The sequence below is a fragment of the Anser cygnoides genome, chromosome 5 (assembly GCF_040182565.1).
Source record: "Anser cygnoides isolate HZ-2024a breed goose chromosome 5, Taihu_goose_T2T_genome, whole genome shotgun sequence".
Classification (NCBI taxonomy): Eukaryota; Metazoa; Chordata; class Aves; order Anseriformes; family Anatidae; genus Anser; species Anser cygnoides.
In genome coordinates this window covers 51897915-51910917 of record NC_089877.1, presented here as the reverse complement: position 1 = coordinate 51910917, position 13003 = coordinate 51897915, and the positions used below count along the sequence as shown (strand labels likewise).

At 40.2% G+C, this 13003-nt stretch overlaps 1 protein-coding gene across 1 annotated transcript in view; it reads right to left on the bottom strand.

The window, feature by feature from the left end:
- Positions 1–13003, bottom strand: part of C5H14orf132 (chromosome 5 C14orf132 homolog) — a gene marked incomplete at its 5' end in the record, with an annotated part of 43490 nt that overhangs the window by 8565 nt on the left and 21922 nt on the right. The window lies entirely within an intron of this gene.

The following is a 13003-nucleotide window of genomic DNA, read 5'->3' as shown; positions in this document are numbered from 1 at the left end:
TACAAGGAATTTATTCCCTATTTGTGTTTGGCTCAGAAGTGAACCCTTGATTTATAAACACACAAATATACGAATTGCAAAAGTTGGTGCAGTTAGATAGATGAAGTGTACTTAGTGCTCTAAATTCGCTGCAAAACATACCTGCAGTGTGTGATTTATAATTGTATACATTCTAATAATTCTATAGATCTCAAGGATTTATGAATCTATGCAATGGAAAACTTCAAATTAGATTATGAAAGGCTGCATAGCAATGAAGTGACAGATTTCCAACACTTCTCCCATCCCAGATGTCTACTGGGGAAGAATAAATTTACTTTGGTGTTCTTAGTGGATTTGTCAACGATACCAGGAAAAGTTCACAGTTCTTCACTTGCAGATGTTTTTTGGCATCATTTTTCTTCACCATTCCCACTAGGTCTCTCTCTCCTCTACAGCTGAAACCAGAGGGTTTTCTTGCTCAGTAACAACAAGATAAAAATACTTGCTAGTGCAGTACTAGTAGCAGTACTATTACAGCTAGCAGCAGCACAGTACTGTTGAAGTCACCACAGCCTACGAATAATGGAGGAACCAACCTAGCCTTCCTTCAGCCACATCACAGAAGGCTGCTATACCATGCTAAATTACCATGCCCAATACCCACCAGGTTAGAAAATCAGTGTTTTTCAACACTGTGTCCTTCAGCTCTTGGATTACATTTTGATGCTGCCTTTGATACCAAACTACACCCCTCCTGGCTGTCTGCAGGTGTGCTATGGAGGCTGCTAAGCAGGAGAGGATTCAGGGATAAACCACCTCTCTTCTCCCACTGTGGTGGCTGTAATCTACAAATTAGAGCAAAGAATTTTCTAAGCTCAACAGTAAAGTAGCTTTTTTTGTTTGATATTCAAATCATTTTACAGCAATACAAGGCAGTCTCTCTTTCAAAGCTGAGTGCTGAACAGCTTTGTACTAGAAAATATCACGTCACATTCAAAATGAAACAGAATGATTAAAGACTACAACGGTTAGGTCATACTGCCCAATCCACATCAAATAAAATTATCTTTGAGAGCACAAATGACTACGCAAAAACAGTTTACAAGAAGCCAGACAGGAAATTGCAAAAGTCAAGTGTGAAATATTCCCCCTGCACCAAAGATTTTTGCTTCCAGTTTCAACACTGTGTTTTAAAGAGAACAAAAACTTCTATTTCGCAATGAGCCCAGCCTGATGTTTTGAATTCAATTCCTCCAGCCTCTTTTATGTCTTGAGACTTGATAGGGAAAATACTTAGTTTAATCAGGATTCCTTTTTATGTAGACCTTGCCATAAAAGGCAATTCTGACACCAAACACTTATGACGAGTGTATACATGCAGAAGTGCTGACATTTAACAACTATGGAGACACAAGTTAAAGATCTACATAGAAAACAATGGGCATAATTTACCACAGTGGCAACAAAATGCTCAATCTGAGATGCTTGCCTCTTTAGCAAGCCATTTTAAGGGCATCAGTCTTTAGGCTGACCAATTCTGCAATGTCTTACAACTAGAGTAACCATCCTGGTGACTGTTTGTGAAAGACATACAGGTGTATGTGTACGTGCACATGCCCACGATGTTGGAAGGATCATGAGAACTATCACTCATCAGAACAATCTGATTTTTGGGCCACACATTCTCTACCCTCTGTGAGTTATTGGAGCTGAAAAGCTTCCACACTGCTAGTCCACATGGTGCTGTCAGAGGGGCAGGGAGCACTCGTGTTGCAGTGCAGCTACACACCATGCTGCAAGTGATGTCAAATCTGAGTCTCCTCATACCGTGTAAGGCTCAAACAAGCTGTTTTCACCATCTGAGAGGAACACATGGTGAAACAGCTCATCTGAATCTTCAAAAGGCTTGCAGTGACCTGACATAAAACACTGACGTTCAGCACCTGGCACAGACTCTTTCTGTAGAACTGACTTCCCATTTTTCTGTTTGTAGGTCAGTAGCACTTACCCACAGATATGGAAATAAACCTTATTGCTGATTTTCTGTTTGAAGAAATTGTTTCTTTCTAAATGCACACTCTCTCTTTTTCATTGCTAAAATGACCTCATGTAAGAACCCAGGAATGGCTATAAAGTGCCTGACAGAAAGCCCATCTCCCTTGTAAGCTCCAACACTGGCCATAAATGCTCAGGAAAGAGTAAGAGCACAACAGGAAAAGAATATCTGACACTACCCCTTAATATCTCACAGCCTCCTGCTGTTCTGAGCTGAGGCAGTTCATAAGCCAGACGATAACGCTCTGGATTTAATAACTCTCAAATAATTTTGCTGCTATGAACTTGTCAGCTTCCACCCGAGCTCACCTAAAGCTGCTCATTGTTCTCAATCTGGCCTCTTACTGCCACTTAACAGTAAGGGTTGCCCAGTGATTAGCATCACATAAATCAGCCGTGAGAGATATACCCAGCTCTCCACTGGAGAGGGAAGCACAGGCAAGAACATCAAATGGCAATTTATCCTTATGGTATATTAACCTTATGAGATGAATCTCATCCTTAGTCTTGATGCCTTTGTTCTCCCCAAAGGTACCGTATCTTCCCTCTGCAGTATTATTTGAGGTATTGCATTAAAGATTGTGAGACATCCCCTCCCACCACTAATGGGAGTTGTGAAATGCCTGATAAGGCTAAGGATAGAAAGCCTGCAATGTTTTCTGTGCTTGTTCTACTTGCCTGTCCATGCCTCCATGAAGCAATATATGCTGATTTACATCAGCTATGATTTTCACCCCTGTCACTGACATTACAAAGTAACATGCAGCCTCTTATTCTCAGAGGGTTATTAAAGTTTGGGCAAAGCTGTGCAGCACCTGTGCCACCCTCCCTAAAATCACTGAGCAAGGAGACCAGAGAAAAGGCTTAACTGGGAAACACGGCAGTGTGGGACAAGGCAGAAGCAGATGGTGAGGGAGAATGCTGTAGCTTGGCTCTGAAATTATACTCTTTCCTGAGTGACTATGTCAACAATGCTAAGTAGCGTTCATACTACTTCTCTTGCTAAATGACTTCTGGGAGTGGTGGGGAAAGGATTCGAATCATTAAATAACAACAGGCAGAAAAACCAAACAGCAAAATGCCAAGTGGTAATGAGAACACCCACTGCTCTGAATGTCTCCTGCTGGCATCCAAGAGGATGCTCTAGGGTCAGGAGGAGTGGAACAAGGCTCTTGAATAGTTAAGTGACACATTTGCCAGTTAGCAGAAAAATCCTATTTTATAGCCAAAAGGATTCATATGAAGGAAAAAAAAAAAAGTCAAGTCCCAGTCACCAATACTCCAAAAGGGATAGCTTTCTTAAGTAGTAACACTTAAAATCCATCATTTAGCAATAATACTGCTCTGCTTCTTTGAGAATCATGGGACATAATTTTGGAGTTAGCTAGAAAAATGCAACATTCTGTTCCTGCAATGTAAGGGGGAAACCAGACTCAGTGTAGAGATTTGAAAGCAAGTTAAATCTTCCAGTATTTATTTTCTAGAAAAGGAAACCTCAGCAGCAGCTTTAACAGACACACTGGACCTTGACCCTGGCTACAAACCTCTCTGAGAATGGGATAGTGAAATGTGCCTAGATGTTAGTTTGTAAACTCCCTGTTATTACTTTGGACTATCTAAATTTTCAGAGTTTCTTTCAGGTTAAATTTTAGATAGCATATTTTTACATGATGGCATATTCTGAACACATAAAATGAAATAAGTACAACCTTCTGGCCTGGCAGTGTGTGATCACTGGAGTGTATATTTGTGTCTGAAAACCTCTTAGCTGCAATCACAAGTCAATCTGACTAATGCAGTTTTTGCTGAAGATGGCAGCAATACACAGGTTCACCAAAGAATCATATTTTAATTCTTAAGCTCTTTTTAAACAAATGTTTTGCACTAAAAAGATACCTCATATGAACAATATTCTCCCCGCACTAAGTCTCTTGCCTTTCACAGATTCATGCATATATGTATTCTCCTCATCTAAGACATGTACTATTAAGCAAATAAAGAAGTCCTTGGTATTATTTATTTACTGGTAACATCTGGAAAACCAATTTCTTCTACCCATCGTTTGCCAGAACATGACTCTACTACTTGCAACACAAGGACTGGGTACACAGGGACACTTAAGACAGTTATATCATGTTCTCTGCAAGGGGATTAGTTAAAATGCATTAAACCCCACACAGCTAAAATTAAAGGGCACCTAAGGCGATCTTATTTAACACAATTAAATAGGTCTAATTCTGAAGGGGGAGGATCCATGCAATTGCTTTATGCTGATAACTTCAAATTTGCACTTTAATTAATTCAGATCTCTGCTTCACCCTGAAATCACAGTGTGAGGTTGGCAAGCCTAGGAAAAACTGCTGCTTATTTTCAAAATATGGTTGTCAAAATGTTCACCCTACCAGTAGCAATGGAAAATTTTCACTCTAATTTGGAAGCATCAGGATTTCACCTTTTATTTTTAATCCTACTATTCTATTCCAGTCAATCTCTGATTTTCTTCCAATTCACCATATTCCTAGGACCTGCGTATTTCCCTCCACTGCTTTCCTGACTTCTGCTAGGCTAGATATGTCTTCATCCTCTTAGATGAGATCACTGTTCAAAGTTGTTCCTTATCAGCAGTATCTCAGATGCCAGAGGTGCAAGTTTCAGCCTCACTGTTGACCAACAGAGAGTCTCAAGTTGACCAGCAGTTGTCTAGTGATTCAGAAAGGTACATCCCAACATGACCAGAGCTGCAGCAGGCATTTCAATTCTGAGTTTGCTCTTGGCTGTAGAAACAGCTTTGCCTTAGCTAAGGTAATTGAACCAAGCTCAGCTAAATCTTTGTCTCTAAGCACAGCCACACCTCAAGTACCTTATAAGTGAACATGCCTTGTGCAGACTGGAGCACCTATCTGTGCAAACATATTCTGCTGAACCAGCTGCAAGAAACAATGCAAATAACAAGCATGGAAGTATTTTTACCCTGATTTTTTTTCACTCTCATATTTCTGCATAAGTAGCATCCAAGATATGTTAGTAATAAACAAGTTGCAATTCCATTCCCACAAGTTACACCTGCCTAATGCCTCCTTGAAATAGCTTTTATTATTTCAAAGGACACTATGATCGTTAAACTATTATCAGTGTCAACCGACTGTTGGATCTCAACTTCCAGGTTTGGAAGACTGGAAACAAACAAACAAAAAAGCCTATTACTGCTGACAAATGATAAGTTTCAAATGGAAAAAGAGGAGGAGTTTCTCACTCTATGTTTGTTTCCAAGAGTTCCTCCTCTTCTTCCAGCCAATGCCAACAATGTTGCATCAAAGAAAAGAGCAAGCTTTGCTCAGGGTTGAACAGAAATCCAAACAACCTTATGAAGAAGCTTCAGGATTTAAATTATATGTGACCTAGATTTGAATCTGTATACTCTAAATTGGAGGTGGCGATGAATACCACAAAAACATGTAGAGAAGTCAAGTATGACGTGCTTTAAACTATCTGGATGTGTCAGGAACAGCCATTCACGCAGCAGTACTTGCTGACCTTCCACATTACTGTAATATAATAGAGGATAATATTGTAATACAGTAATACAATACATTCTACTGGGGACACTATGCTAGAGAAACAGAAGATGCCTGGGTCCTATTTGCATACAATTATAACGTTCATGCATCCAGGTGCACATGCAGGTAGAAGAAAAAATGCGAACAGAGGGAACCAGAGGGGCAAGTATTTATCAATACAGAAAAACTCAGTAGGAGGCTTTAAAGTGTTATCATGAGTAGAAGCTATTCAAATTTGTTCACTATTTTCAAGACTGGCAGAACGGATGACCTTTTTGCACCTTACGTAGTCACATTAGGGACCTCTGAGAGAACAGGAATTCCTTTAGAGATAAGAGCAAGAGCTGTGTCAGTTTAATACTAAACACAGTTTTGGAAGGACTTCAAACACCAAGCTTCAGAGTTTAATTCTTCTCTAATCATACAGGATGAGAAAGAGGTGCTGAATATCCCACCTATTGGAGGTTTCCTTGCACCTCCTTCTGATATTTCTGGCAGTGGTCACTTCAAAGCCAAGCTACTGGATTTAACTAAACTTGTATGGTCTCCTGCTCTGATCCAGGCTGCCAATTACTGTTTGGTGAAAAGAAAGGAACACTGCCCATGGCAGAGTGTCTTATGGGATAGCTTTACTATAAAGACACAAGGAGATATTGCTGGCTGGAAGCAAGCACACAGCTACGCAGTAACAGTGGAAGTTTCAGTTGTTTTTAAAACAAGAGATGAAGTGGCTGTCTGTATGCTGGAGGGTAAGGAGGAAAAGAAGAGTAACACAAGCTGGTTGTAATGACACTCCATATCTGCAAGAGGAAAAGACATTGCCATCACAAATAGAAAAGCCAAATGATGAGGTGTAAGCAGAAATCCACAGAGCTAAAGAGTGGGAATATAATAAAAACTAAATGACGTCTAATCCCATTTCTCAATATGAAAAAGGGTTGCACAAAACTTTCCTCCACTGTGATCTTTGCAGTCATGCTCACCTGTGACCAATTTCTTATTCTGGGCAAGATATCTTAGCAGCAGAGAAAGGGGCTGACCACCATATTTTATTTTATATTTTAATTTTCCTTCTTCTCCCTCTCCCTTATCCTAACAAGACGCTTAGGCTAATCCCTGGAAAAGAGCATACGCATAGTGATGGGGGAGAATGGGAATTAGCAGTCACTCACAGCAACAACATAATTTCAGAACTAAAAACTAGTTTCAGATGAAAAATCATTACACTTGAGGCATGGACAAAAAAAGCAGCGAGTTTGTAAATGACTGCGTAATTCAATAATCAGAATGTTTCTCACAAAAAATTAAATGAATTTTAAGGGGCAGATGTTTGGGGGGGGGGTGAGACCTAGAAGGATATGATATTTTGGACATCCTCTTATTCCTCTGGAGAAAAAATAATTGCATACAGATTCATCTGTGTTGCATATGCTGACCATGTTCAAACCAAAATCCAGTAGGAATAAAATTCTTGCATGCTAGATCCAATCCTTGCTACACAGCCCATGAAAAATTAATTGGCTGAGGTTTAGCTATACCACACCAACAGGCATAATATAGCTTAGCTCTGTTTCATCAGAAAAATTATTTACTGCTCCATGCAGACTCAAAAGCTTTCAAATTATACATCTGATGTGTTTTACACAGTGATGGTTGCTCTGCAAAGACAGGCTGGGATACATTTACCTGTTGAGGGAAGTAATCACTACCACTGCAGCTCTGCTGTACCTAATGATAGGATATAAATGCCTCATTTTCAGCACCTTGGAGACAGCCACCTGGAATCTATCCTCAAATATGATAACATAAGAGGCCAGTGCCCTCATCATAATGCATACCCACTGGGAAAAAAATAATTCTGTGATGACTTCCAGAGATAATTCACCCATGCAAAATACTTCCAGGCATCCAAGAGAAAGCCTTAAAAGGGAAATTAAAACAGTTTAATAGTCTCAACTTATAACGATTACTATCCTTAGGTTTATGTAAGCTATCTGAGTCCTTCACAAAACAGGGGAGAGATTTTCATTCAATATTTTTTTTCCAATTTCTTTTTTTCCCTTTCATTTTCATGTTGCATCACTTTTTCAAAAACAAAATGGGGGGAGGGCTGAGGTATGCTGAGGTATATTTCTCATGTCTCAAGGCTATTTTCATAAATACTTTTGCTTGCCTACTTGGTACCTAGCTTAAGATACACAAAAAGCCTGAGAGTCAAAAAAAAAATGATGTCTCCCAGTTGAGATGGACAAAAAAGAAAAAAAAAAAGAGAGAGAAAAAACTGACAGAATTAGTCCTTTTCATGTCTGGAGACCTTATAAGCAGCAGAAGGCCTGAAGGTCAAGTAAAGCATACAAACCAGCTTCTAGGAAGAAAGGAGGACTGCCAAAGATTATTTCTATATACACTTCACTTGATAGAATACCAACGTCTGGCAGGCTGCCGTACTTCTTGATCCCGTCAGGCATACCAGGCTCAACTCAACATATGGCTTGAACAACCTATAGAATGCACATACCCTGCAACTTATTCTGTAATGCTTCAGGAGTGGCTTATACCTGAAAATGAAAGCATGCTAATGTGCTTGAAAATTAATCCTGTTATCTTGCATTTTTGTGTCATGAGTGAACTAACCATACGATACACAAGAGAATTAAAGTTGGAATGTAGAAGATGTTGACAATTTCCTAACTTCTGGTATTTCAGGAAGAACTCACAGTGATAAGAGATCTGTCTTCCAAAGGTAACTATTTGTTCCTATGGTGGTTTTATTCAGCTGGGCAGCTGATCTCCACAACAAGGGCTCTCTCACTCGCTCTCCTTAAAGGGAAAGGGGAAGAAAATATGATGAAAAAGGCTCAAGGGTTGAGATAAGGACAGGGGAGATCACTCAACAATTATCATCACGGGCAAAAGAGACTCAGCATAGGGAGATTAATAAAATTTATTGCCTATTACCAGCAAGCTAGAGCAGTGAGTAACAAACAAACAAAAAGAGACTAAAATCACCTTCTTCCCGTCCATCCTCTTTCACCTCCTCCCCACAAGCAGCGTAGGGGAACTGGGGGCTGTGGTCAGTCCCTAACGCTTTGTCTCCGCTGCTCCTTCACGGTCCCTCTCTGCCCCTGCTCCACGTGGGGTCCCTCCCACGGGATGCCGTCCTTCCTGAACTGAGCCTGCGGGGGCTGCCCACAGGCCGCAGCTCTTCAAGAACTGCTCCCACATGGCTCCGTACCACGGGGTCCATCCCCCAGGAGCAAACTGCTCCAGCACAGGTCCCCCACGGGCGGCAGCTCCCCTCAGATCCCCTGCTCCTGCGAGGCCTCCTATGCATGGGCTGCAGCTCCGGCCTGGGGCCTGCTCCTGCGGGGGCTCTCCATGGGCCGCAGCCTCCTCCAGGCCACATCCACCTGCTCCACCGGGGGCTCCTCCACGGGCTGCAGCGTGGAGATCTGCTCCGTGTGGGACCCATGGGCTGCAGGGGGACAGCCTGCTCCACCAGGGGCCTCTCCACAGGCTGCGTGGGAACTTCTGCTCCGTGTCTGGAGCACCTCCTGCCCTCCTTCTGCTCTGACCTTGGGGTCTGCAGGGCTGGTTCTCACTCCTCGCTCTCCTAGCTGCTGTTGCACAGCAGTTTTTTTTTTTTTTTTTTCCCTTTCTTAAATCTTCTCTCTCAAAGGTGCAAACAACGTCACTTATTGGCTTGGCTCTGGGCAGTGGCAGGTCCCTTTTGCGGCCAGCTGAAACTGGCCCTTATATAACATGGGGCAGTTTCTGGACTCTTCTCACAGAGGCCACCCTTGGAGCCCCCCGCTACCAAAACCTTGCCACGTAAACCCAATACAGTTGCATATCACGAAGAGGCTAAAAGCTTAATCACTTGCAAGTCCTGAGTGCTTAAGAACCAGGCAAGTGCCACCAGGCAACCATTTCAACCGTCTTCTGGGATTTACTGTTACCACAGCAGAGCCCAAGGAAAAGTTCTAATGTGTTTTTCATCCACTTTGGTGCATAGTCAACAGGCTTTGTTTAAACACACTTTACAAAAGACTTAAAATAAGATTCAATCACTTTGCTTTCAAGTAGAAGAGGAGCACCCATATGGGACATTTACTGTCTCTTTTGAGGGGCAGAAGCCTTCATCAAAGTGTGAGAACAGCCTTCCTCAGAGCCAAATATTCCATATGTTTTCACAAATGCGGATTCTCACACCTAGGTTTTACTCATGTACTAAGACTATCAAGGGATGATGATAGCAGTTGATGACATCTTTATCATGATCATCTTTATCATGCCAAACAAAACAGAACAGCCAAGCCATCTGTGTTATGTTTAAAACTGTTCAAACAATTCAAAGTATACTACAGAAAAATATAATAAATTATACATTGATTCCTTTCCTCTAGATAAGTGTAAGTCTGTATATGTGTATGCAAAAGTGGCACTCCTTGGTGACTGTTTATATACATATGCACAAGATGGGCACGAATCAATGTATAATTTATCATACTTCTATTTGCAATTCAATATTTGTGCTTTGAACTGTTGCAGTTTGTAGGGCTGCATGGGATAATTAAGAGACATGAATATGTAACAGCTTTCCTTGGGAATTAATTTTTCCTACCCAAAAATGACTTCTATAAACTTGCTCAGTTATTTCTGTGTTATGGAACAGTGAGCAGGGAACAGAGAAAAGAAAGTTTACATTTTATTGCACTTTGGAATTTATTGGACTTGCATTTTTTCCCCTCTTTTATTTTTATTTTTTTATTTTTTTTTTTTTTTTTTTTTTTTCAGTGGAGTCTGAACTATGGAATCACTACTAGCCGGGAGAAGTGGAAAAGTTCTGGGAGGTGGAGTGGTTTGGTGGCCTCCCAAGCCTTATAGGAGATACAAGTTTGCACTCCCCTGACATCTTTGGAGCAATGTTTTCAAAGTGCAAGCACCTTAAGTCATGCGTAATAACAGAGAAATGTTATTGTCTCTGAGCTTGATAACTGTCCCTGAATCTGACACAACCCTGGTACACGTAATGAATAACCTCCACCAAAGCAATGCAACAGTTGAAAAGTCTTTCATGTGAAAGGTGTCAAAAAGTAATCAGAAAATGGACTCATTCCAAGTTCAAGCAGGGTTTTTTCTAAAGCCTGTCAGGAAAAATAAAAATACATTTTTTTCTTCAAACCTGAAGTTCAGAGTCCTTTGAACTTCAGATAACAAAAACAACAAAATAGCTTAGGGATACCTTGGTGTTTTAGGAGACAGAGTTCAGACTAGAGAGAGACAAGTACAGGCACATACCCTTACACTGATACTTGCACATGCAAGCACATATATGACCACACACAATTTTTTTTTTTGGCAGTGGTATCTTGCACCTACACATGCAATTTTAAAACAACCTATCTAGCCAAAAGTAGTCCAAGAGTCCAATAAACTTTAACTACTGGAATGCAAAAAGCTAAAAGACCATCCAGGCAAAAGGAGGCAATGATATCCACCTACCCACACAGGGACTCAGACCATCAGTGCCAAAGTCTTCAGCACAGTGGCTCAAGCCTTTTTCAGTTTGAGCATCACTCGTCAAAAATACAACACAGGGATATTAATAGGCAGCATGGGAGTCTCTCAGTAACAACAGTGTAAATATCTTGTACTTGTAAAAGTGCAAGCATCCCTCTCATCTTTAGTCACTGTTATTCTGAAATGATGTACTGAAGGGCTCTACTTCAAAAATATCTCCAGGACATTTATGCATCCCATACCACTAAGTGGCTTGCATGGACAAATCCATAACACGATGACATACTGAGAACTCAGGAAGAAAAGTCACAAAGAAAAAGGTTTCCAACAGATGACCCAAGAAATAAGGAGAAAAGAGACAGAGGTTCACTCCATCTGGTTCATACCCACAGAAGCAGTCTCCTTTAAAACATTCTTAAATTTACCACTCATCCAAAAGAAGGCAAATTTAGAAATTTAAACTAGGTATCAGGATCTCCCTTTGGAAGACAGTCATTGCTCTTCATTTGAAAAAAAGGGGAATCTAAATACATTAACCTTGAGGGAGTGCACACACAGACCATTCATAGAATTATTTAGGTTGGAAAAGACCTCCAAGACCATCTGGTCCAACCGTCCCCCAACCGCCAATACTACCCAGTAAACCACGTCTATAACTACCACATCCAAACTTTCCTTAAACACCCCCAGGGGAAGTGACTCCACTACCTCTCTGGGAAACCCATTCAAATTCCTGACCATTTGCAAGCTTATATGAGAAACTTTTATATTGTCAGATGCTGATAGAAACTTATTTCCTACTTCCATTACTACATTTAAGACTTTAAAGCTGAAACAAAAAGTAGTAGTCACACATACATCTAAAATTATCTACAAAGACCCATCTCAGAGGTAACTGAAACAATAAATTAATAATACAAGGAATGGCAGAGGAAAAGGGAAGGATTTTTCAAACGAAATTGTCATTTCTTTTAACTAATTCTGCATTTGCTCATTTTGAAAGTGCCTTGAAAATCATGAGTCCTTCTGTAATACGAATGATTGTGCACTGAAAGCATATTCAAAGGGATAAAAACAGTTAACAAATATATGACCCAGATAAAAAAATATATGACCATAATAAATAGATTAGTGTATTCACCCAAATTAAAATGAGGTCAATTAGAAAGTTTAAAACATTCCTAAATAAAATAATGTTTTCCACGTATTTGTTGGTAGCCCTGTACACAAGAGAACATTTTAAGCAATTTTTCTGTGAGACCTTTTCACACTCCTTAAAAGCATGGATGATGCTCAGAGTGCTTTCCTTGGCACATTCATTTCCTGATCCAGTTCTCCCTTGAAGATAAATTAGAAACCATGAAGTAATATCACATAATACGCTCCCCGACTGTAGAGACTGTACAAAATTGATCTCTGCAGTACATCTTTAAAGGAGAATATAATTTCTTTCATCTGTGGTTTACCATTACTTGAAGTTCCTCTAAGTTAAGGAAAGACATTACTTATTTATTGGCAAGTACATAGAATTAATTGCAGAATAAAATCACATTTAATCCATCCTCTTTCTAAAACAACATCATGGAAATATATAAAACAGCGAAGAGGACTGCCCAGCTTAAAAATTTGCCACCAGCTACATAGAAAAAAGCTTCAGCTCAGTTCAGGGACCAGTGGCCTAGAGAGGTAAGTAAGTAAAAAACACACAAACAGCAAAAAACCAACCAATAAACCGACAAAATTCAGTGATTGGCTTGTTTGGGAAACTTGCAAGTCTTTCTAAATTCTTTTATTTCTAGATTACTACTATGAATTCAAGTTAAGTCAGCAAAACAAACAGAATTTAAAAGATGAATATGATATGGTTTCAGGCCAATTCCAAACCA